This window comes from Symphalangus syndactylus, chromosome 1, assembly GCF_028878055.3.
Source record: "Symphalangus syndactylus isolate Jambi chromosome 1, NHGRI_mSymSyn1-v2.1_pri, whole genome shotgun sequence".
NCBI lineage: Eukaryota > Metazoa > Chordata > Mammalia > Primates > Hylobatidae > Symphalangus > Symphalangus syndactylus.
In genome coordinates, this window is record NC_072423.2 from 26,289,107 (window position 1) to 26,299,040 (window position 9,934).

Consider the following 9,934-nt stretch of genomic DNA (forward strand, 5'->3'; position numbering starts at 1 on the left):
AAATCATAAAGCATATAAATTATATAATTAAAGCGGAGAAAAATAGGCAAAGTCTTGAGCTGGCATTTCATAACACAATCTACCTGATTCTTGAATGTAATAAAAAGTCTCAACCTCTTAAAAAACAAAAAAGTATATTAAAAGCACAGTGAAATATCTAAACACATCCATGGAAATTTCTTTATGAAACAAACCTGACAATATCAAGCATTGTCAGTTGACAGATGGAGCAACAAGAGTGCTCGTACACTAAAGGTGGGTGTGTAATGTTTACATCACTTTGCAAAATAGGCTGTCATTATGTTTTAGAGTCAAAAATACCCAGAATTCTATGATCCAAAGTTTCATTCCTAGATATGCACTTCACACAAGCACACAGAAGAGATGTGTTTAAGATTACGCAAAGCAATATTATTCTTAGAAATAAAATATGACCAATCTAAATGCCAATCAATAGTATAAATAAGCATATTAATAAATATTTATCCCATTTCATTCTAAACAGCCAAAATAATGTTCAAACTACAGTTACACACAACAATATGGAAGAATCCCACAAGCATAATCTTAACCTCAAAATGATAAATTAAAAAGAATATATAATTTGTAGAAACGAGGTAATATGCCTGCACGCTCGCTTCAAGGACATCTGGAAACAGCACATTTTCTACTCTTATTAGTACAGGAATGCAAACTTGAAAGAAATTAGAGAGGATCACAAATGAGACTGTTAATGTGTGATTCTACATATGTAAGATTAAAAAATGAATGAAACAAGTTTTTTAAGAACAAAAAAGTTATTAGACCAGGTGCAGTGGCTCCCACCTACAATCTCAGCAATTTTGGAGGCTGGGATGAGAAGATTGCTTCATCCTAGTAATTCAAGACCAGCCTGGGCAATATACAGAGACCCCACCTTTACAAAAAAATAAAAAAATTGCTGGATGTAGTATCATGTGCCTGTACTCCCAGCTACTTAGGAGGCTGAGGCAGGAGGATGGCTTGAGCCCGGAGTTTTGAGGCTGCAGTGAGCTATGATCATGCCACTGCACTTGAGCTTGGGTGACAGAGTGAAGCCTTGTCTCAAAAAAATAGTGATTAATATAAAGGACAAAAATTTACTAAACTGTTTATCATCTTGGAAAAATTATGGATAAAGAAATGTTTCTATAATTCTATAATTGTAGGAATCCAATTGGTTTAAAGAAAGAAATGTTTCAATCAGTTCACACCAAAAGTATGAACACTCAAATGCTAATTCCATATCATTAATCTGCCAGGAATGATTGATGAATCAGATTCATGAGAGAAATTAAATCTGAACCAGATGGAACCCAACTGAGTATTAATTACTAGAGAGCCAAAATACCACCATTGGTTCTAACAGGAATGTTTGCAGACTTGCAACAAATTCTACATGCCACTGTGTAAAACTATAAAAATTACATGGTTGCAAGGTAATACTGGTTGGCCCAAATCTAGCACTTTTCAGGAAATATAACAATGGCAATTTCCTAAATCATCTTTAAGGCTTTTTCTTTCCAGCAACAATGCACAATTCAAAACTGCTTACCACAGAAATCCCCCATCTCCATGACTACTTCAGCACATTTTTATTTTCCACTTTCTTCTGTATTCACTATAATCTGCCTTCAAATAATTTAATTTTTAATAAATACATACTGAGCACTTACTAAGTGTCAGACCCTATACTAGGCATCAATAACAAAGTAGTAAATAAGAGAGGCCCCTCACATTCTTCCAACTTACGTTCCAGGAGAGTGAGAGACAACAAAAAAACATTACAATCGAACAAGGTAATTTTGGATGGTGATAACTGATGACAAGAATTTAAATAGCAACAATCATATTCTCCTCCGATCTAGAAACATAAAAACTTGCAGTGGAATTGTGTGTATTATATTTCTGGGGAAAAAATTAAAACCTCCAAGCATTGATAAGGTCTTCAAGCAATCAGCTAACTCCCTTACAAATGTGGTTTTGGTACCTAAGTTTTTCAAACCTCTGCATATATCATTTCCATTTTCTTCTCCACTTTGAAGAACAATTTGTTACAAAATTCTCTGATTTTGGGTGGTCAGTGAACTTTACTGTACTGTTTTCTGCCAATTACTATGCCCCTGCAATCACCCTGTTAGTAGCCTAGCCTATTCCTGTCTGTTAATAATTACCCCCAAGTAAAACTGTGAGGTTGCAATTCATTTGTCTTAACTAATCAGTGAGTTGGTGATTAATTTTTGACCCTTTCCCCATTTTGCGAGCCACTCAGGTGCACTAACAAGCATAGAATCTATTGCAGTTAAAATACAATGAAATCACCCTTTTCCTGCAAAATATTTCTCTCTCCCAAAATCTCAATAGTGTAGTTATAATTTAATTTCAGTAACTCAGTTCAACAAAAACCAACCTAAATGTTTGAGAGATAAGGCATTCTTTTTTTTTTTTTTTTGAGACGGAGTCTCTCTCTGTCGCCCAGGCTGGAGTGCAGTGGAGCAATCTCGGCTCACTGCAAGCTCCGCCTCCCGGGTTCACGCCATTCTCCTGCCTTAGCCTCTCCGAGTAGCTGTGACTACAGGCGCTCGCCACCGCGCCCGGCTAATTTTTTTTTTTTGTATTTTTAGTAGAGACGGGGTTTCACCGTGGTCTCGATCTCCTGACCTCGTGATCCGCCCGCCTCGGCCTCCCAAAGTGCTGGGATTACAAGCGTGAGCCACCGCGCCAGGCCAGGCATTCTTATTTGACGTTTTCCAAATAACTTAGCATCTAGTCAGAAAACGTTTTTCAATCTAAATGTCTTCCAAAAGTGACGTACTGTCATGAAGGCACACTGTAGGATGTTGCTGTAGAAATGTCGAGTGTTGGAAATTAATGTGAATGTGACTAAGAAGACATTGGCTTTGATCCCAATTCCTATTAGCATGTTTTATTGGTTACCTGTTCTCTGGAACTGAGCACAAGGGTAACTAAGCCTTTATTGTACAAATGGAAAGAAAGTAGGCCATAGAAAATGATTGGCAGAGTACCAAAAAGGAGGATTTGACTACATTATTTGCCTTATGCAATTAGCTGAATTTTTCTCTTTTGATTCATAGACTTACATTTGATATGTATTTAAATGGGCATATACACACACATATATATCTGTATATACCTATGTAGTGATGTGTGTGTGTGTGTGTGTGTGTGTGTGTGTATGAATATATACATATACACAGAGAGACAAGAGATAAGGAAATTCAGGAACAAAGGGGTAAATTACTTTTCCAAGTCACTGCTAACAAATAGCAGTGTTTTGACTTTCCTGTTCTTTCTACCTCTTCAAAAGTTAAGGACAGTTAGCTCTTACTGAAATCAAAGACATAGCCTTTAAAGAAATAGTAACATTAATTGTGTCCATATTTATTCACTAAACTTGTACATCATTCTTATTTGCATTTACTTGATACATAGTGAATATTCCACCCTTTCTTCAATAAGTACACCATAATCAAAGAGTTCAGAAGTGGAAATATTTTTATTTCTTAGCAGTTTTAATGTACATTTGATTGCAGGTTTATAATTCACATACTTTCATACACACTATATAATTCATCAATACCACAGTAAGGTAGGCAGGATACTATTATGACTTTTATTTTACAGATTATGAAGCTAAAGGTTACAGGGGTTACATTAATCTCCTAAGGTTATTGAGTTACTCGCTTTCAGAACCAAGACATAAAACCAGTCCTTCTGACTTCACAATCAGTGCTCATTTTAATTGATATCTTCTTCCTTTGAATTTTAATATGAAACTATTTTCCATGAGACTGCACATGGAAATATTTATAAAACATTTAAATGATTCAGAAACATATAGCATAAAATGTAAACCCTGAAAGATTATTTAAGAAGATTTTCTACACAATTTATTGCAGGTATAAGAAACTAAATTTTATTGAACTACTTATAAATCGTGTCAGTTTACTGGAACAGAATGTCTACTGGGGAGAAAAAAGGCATTCCAAAACATTAAACATGTATTCTTTCAAAGTATTTGACTTACCAATTAACTATTCTTGTAAATAAAAAGTTCCTTTGAGTTGAGTGAGACTTTATGGTTGTAATGCAAAGGAAAGTTAATTATTTTTCCATCTATAAAACTTTGGTCAGAGACGTAAAGTCAATGATACTCAGTCCAAAGCTGTCAAATTATTTAAATCCTGTTGACAAGATGCAACAGTTTGGTGCTGTATCTGCCACAACTTTGAAGAGAAGGAATATATATGGATTCACGGTCCAGTGGAATCCATCTCAGACTAACTTTGAGTATATCAATGTTCTTCAACCAGATTCAGAATTTCTATTGGGATTGTCTTAGTGTTAATCATGATAAATTTAATTTTGTTAACATCATCTGCCTCGATATTATCAGAAATAAACTACCCTTTATGAATTCTAACTTCTATCTCTTGTATCCACTCTTGCTTAAAATTTCAACTTTGATTCTAGGCAGCCACATCTACTGGATCCCATGGTTATTTTTTAAATCACAGAACAACCAGTGATTTTTGGTTTTTTTCATTTATGACTTTTCAGTCATCTGAGTATTAGAATTTGTTATATTTTACTTCTATTGTCTATTGTATCTTATATGCAAAAAAAAAACAAAACAAACAAAAAACCTCCTGGGATTTTTATAAGGCATTCTAAATCATGCAAGTAACACTAATATATTCATGAAAATCACAATACTTATAAGTCCACCTTTGATTTCTAGATTTGAAGTACAGATTTTGGAGCCAGAATGCTGGTGTTCAAATCTCATTTCTGTCATTTACTAACTGTATTACCTTGTGTGTAAGTTTTCTCATGTGTAAACTGGCAAAAAATAATACCTAGAAAAGAAGGCTTCTGTAAGCATTAAGAAAATAAGCTAATGCTTGTAAAGCGCTTAGAGAAGGTGTAAGTTCTACAAACTGTTTATCAAGGAACATATTCTCTGTAAAACAGGGACTGATAGAAATCAACAGTCCTTCCAGATTTATCTCAGTCACATGGGTAGTGGGTCAAACAGCTGGATTGAAAAAGAATGAATTGAAATAATTCTCAGAAAATAAAAACAGGCTTCATAAGAGATCACAAGATATCATTATTCTCCTGAACTCCTTATCTTAGAAAGCAGGTATCAAAGATGGATCATAACTTGGATTCTCTTTATAAGCAAAATAGTACTAACGAGATATTTAAAAATTACTCAGAATAAAGTTTATGTGTGTTATTAAGTGAATAAGAATGGGCATTACATAGATAAAATTTTATGGATATTTAAATTTGCTTTAAAAAGCTTTCACTGAAGAATCAATTTTTTTCAAAGGCTCTTTGAATATTTTTAATGTAGTATTTTAATTTTATACAGTTAAAACTTCCAAACTTGAAAACTTTTTACAAGTAAATTTTAGACCTATAATTTTATTAAATTATCTAATTCTTCAATATATAAATTGAATTATATACTCATGGCAGCAGCACATAAATCTAGAATTTATAACTCTCTGTAATGTGATAAGCTCAGCTACATGTGCCTAACACACGGTGGGTATAAGCCAAGTGAGACAAATGGAAATAAAAGAGAATATAGAGGCCGGGGATGGTGACTCACACTTGTAATCTCAGCACTTTGAGAGGCCAAGATGGGCGGGTCACCTGAGGTCAGGAGTTCGAGACCAGCCTGGCCAACATGGTGAAACCCCGTCTCCACTAAAATTACAAAAATTAGCCAGGTTTGTGACTGTAGTCCCAGCTACTAGGGACTATAGACAACTGTAGTCCCAGCTACTAGTGGGGCTGGGGCAGGAGAATCACTTGAACCACGGAGACAGAGGTTGCAGTGAGCTGAGATCGTGCCACTGCACTCCAGCCTGGGTGACAGAGTGAGGTTCCATCTCAAAATTTTTAAAAAAAACGGGGGGGGCAGGGGGAAAGAGGGAAGAGAGAGAGAGAGAGAATAAGAAAATATAGATATGTTAAATGAAATTTTCAGGTTTTGACAGTATTCACAAACTAAGAATGCAATTTAATTTCCTTTCTTGCCTAGAAAGAACACACTATTTGGTTATCACTTTCTCTCCTTAAATGTCTTGAAAATTCTACTCTATTTTTGCTTTGATTTGAATGCTTGTACTGAGAAGTCTGATGCCAGAGTAATTCTCTTCTCCTCGTATTTTGTCTTTTAGTCTGGCAACCGGATGAAATTTTATTTCTAACATTTTCATAGTTCTACCAGGATGTATCTTCTTGTTGACTGTCCCGGATCAATTTTCCCAGGTCATCGGTGGGCCTAATCCAGAAGCATTCTGGTTGTCTTTTAGGTCCAGGAACTTTTCTTGGATTATAATTTTAAATATTAGTTGGATTTTATTGTTGTTTTTTTTTTTTTCCTTTAGGGATTCTATTATACATCTATTGGATGTTATTTGCCTTCTACTTGATACACTTTCCCTGACACTTTTTTACTTTGTTCGTTGTATTATGTTCATCCTCTTGAATGTTTTCCTCCTCTTGTTTAATGTCTCTTATTTTACTGTTATAATTTTTATTTTTTATTATTTTGTTTAATTTTCAAATTTAATTTTAGAGACAGGTTCTATGTCATTCAGGCTGACCTTGAACTCCTGGGCTCAAACGATCCTCCCATCTCACCCCGCAGGCAAGTAGCTGGGACTACAGGCATGCACCATGCCTAGTCTTTCAATGTCCCTTATTAATTATTACTTGAATATATTCTACAGTGAGCACTTTGTATTTGTTGTTTTACCTTTATTTCCAATAGTCTTTTTCTTCTATTTCTTTCCTTTGTTCAATTTGCATTTTTTGTTATAGTGTTAGTTTTTGAATTACTGATTTAAAATATGTTTATCGCCAAATATTTATATGAAGATAGTTAATTCAGTTTGTAGCATTTTGTTACCTTCTAATTCTGTTTCATGGTTGTTTTAGGAGAATTTTCATCAGTTCAAATATTTGGATTAACATTTTTAGGTTACTTGTTACAGCAGTTTTGATTTAAATTGAGTTTTTTCTCTATTTTTAGGCATCTTAGGATAATATTTCAAATGTAGAAGACTATTTGTTCAGTGTAATAAGGTTTCATTTCTTTAATGGATGGTGGTGGTTGTGGTTATAGGAGGGGCAAGATAAGATCCTTAATGATTCCTTCATTTGTTTATTTCTCTTCACAGCCCTCTCCTTCTTTACTTTTCTGATTATCCCCAAGAAACAAATGCCTGCTGAGGCTCTAACTTCCAGTCCTGCTTATTTCCCTGTAGTCAGTGTTGTCAACTACAGAGCCCTAGAAATGCGGTAAATATTTCAGCATTTTTATTATCAAACTTTCTCTTTCTGAGTGTATCCGCTTATGCTTCCACTGAGACTTTTCAATCTTATGTCTCCCTTTCCGGTTCTCCACATTTACAAGCATGCAGGAGCAGCAGACGCTGTATTAAAACTTGGGGCTTATTTCTCTGCTGACAGGTAATTTTAAGTTTGTATTACTCTACGCCTTCAAGCAATGCTGAAGATGTTGGTCAAATGTAGTCATATTCATGCTCCTTCTTGATTTTCTTTTTCAAGAGTGTAGGACACTTGGGAACATTTGAAATAAAGCATCTCCCATTATACTCCAGATCCCTAAGTCCCAAAATATAATTTAAAAGATAAAGAAATTGTTTAATATTAATGTCAAGTTTTTTTCAAAAAATAGGTCCTATTTCTTCTAGATTTTATTTTCCAAATGTCTCCCAGCGTCTTCTCTCCAATCTGGAATCTCCTGCTCTAGTCTAGATGCTAATTACGTCTTGACTATGTCAGTGGAACAGTCCCCTAATGAGTCTTATTGCAACCAGTTCTCCCAACCTACAGATGCTTTTCCACATAGCCACCAAGGTTACATTCTAAAGCATGAGTTAAGACATGCTAATGTGCAGCTTAAAAGCTTCCAATGGCTTATAATCATGAAAAAAACTGAAATCAATCATATGGCTTTGGCAGGAGAAAAGTGCTCTTTTTCAATTACCCAGTCTCAGGTAGTATCTTTATAGCAGTGTGAAAATGGACTAGTACAACTCTTCTAAGTTCAGAGTTTTCACTGCACAGGTTCTTCAAAACCAAGCATATCCAGTCCTCGGAATAGCAAAGAACTGTGTAGCTGGCTCCATCCTTCTTTTGTCACTCTGAACCAGAGGATCCCACTGCTATAGGACCCATATTTGTCTTTTGATCCTCATATGCATTAGATCCTAATGTTTTAAATGCCAAAGATTTAATAAGTGATGGATTAGACTCATTCTTGATTATCAACTGCCCATCCCTCCAAAAAAGTACACGAACTCTATATCTCAAATGATTGAAGTCTCTAAACATTTCTGCATTGAATAAGGATTATAAAATGTCTGTATATTTGATAAATGTATAAATACTATTCAGACTTTCACTCGCAACAATGCCACAAATAATTTCTGGACCTGTCGTGTGTAAACATCTCTGCTAACACCAATAATTCAATAAAAATTATGAAGCATGGAATACTATGCAGCCACTAAAAAGAATAAAATAATGTCCTTTGCAGCAACATGGATGCAGCTAGAGGCCATTATCCTGGGTGAATTAATGCAGGAATAGGAAATCAAATACTGCATGTTCTTATTTATAAGCGAGGACTTCGTAGTGGATACACATGGACATAAAGGTAGGAACAATAGACACTGGGGGCTGTTAGAGGAGGGAGAGAAGGAAGGAGGGAAGGGCGGAAAAACTAATATATTGGATACTAAAATCACTACAAGGGTGATAGGATCATTCATGCCTCAAAACTCAGCATCATATGATATACCCATGTAACAAACCTGCATATGTACCCCGTGAATCTAAAATAAAAACGGAAAATATTTTTTAAAAAATAAAAAGGTAACAATAATAAAAGGAAAATAATAAAAAGGAAAAAATAATAAATAATAAATATAATAAATAATAAAAACAAATAATAAAAAATAATAAAAAGGAAAAAGTAATAAAAATAAAAATTATAAAGCCAAAAACTATTTAGCTTTTTTAAAAAAGTTTTTAAATTCTCCAAGCTACTCTCAATCTCACAATTTAAAATTTGAAGAACTGTGAATAAGTAAATATTCTCTTAAAAACAGTTATGAAACATATTTCTCTAATCAAAATGAAGGTATGTTTTATTTCCATTGTTTAAAAAATTATTAAAAACTAAAAGCAGGAAAATGTACCTATCTTTAATAAGCTTAAATGAGTTGTTTCTCAACAGAAACAAAGTTATTTTTTAAAACATTTGTCAAAATAGTTTTGATACATTGTCAGTTTCCATTCGCATTGCTGTTTGAATATTTTTCAAAATCACTGTTAATTTTCTGAGCTTAATATTTGTTTAGCGACTATCCCAGATAAAACTCTGTATGCTGTAGAGCAGTCATTCTTAATCTGAAAATTCATGGATTGAAAGTATATGCAAATTTACGAATGTGTGCCTGTTCTTGTGTCCCAGTGTAGTTTAGACACGAGAGAGAAAGAAAGTCTGGAGACTTTAGTCAACTTTCAAAAACCAGCAAAGGTTAAAAAGGCCAGATGGAAATATTGGTATTTTGAAATTTTATCTTTGGTTTCTAGAACTGTGTCTTCAATGATGCCTTTACACTGTAAAAATAATTTGGATATGCTCCAATTTGAAGTATAAAATGTTTAAAATGTAATTCCATGATAAATTATTTTATGATAATGAGTAATAGCGAATGTAAGCTAATTTATTATATTTCCTGACTATGCTAGAGTGAGGAGGATAAAATGGTTTGCTATTTTTTAAAAAAGCAAATCCACTAAAAAATCAAGTTTTTATTATTTTGGTCCAACTGTTTAT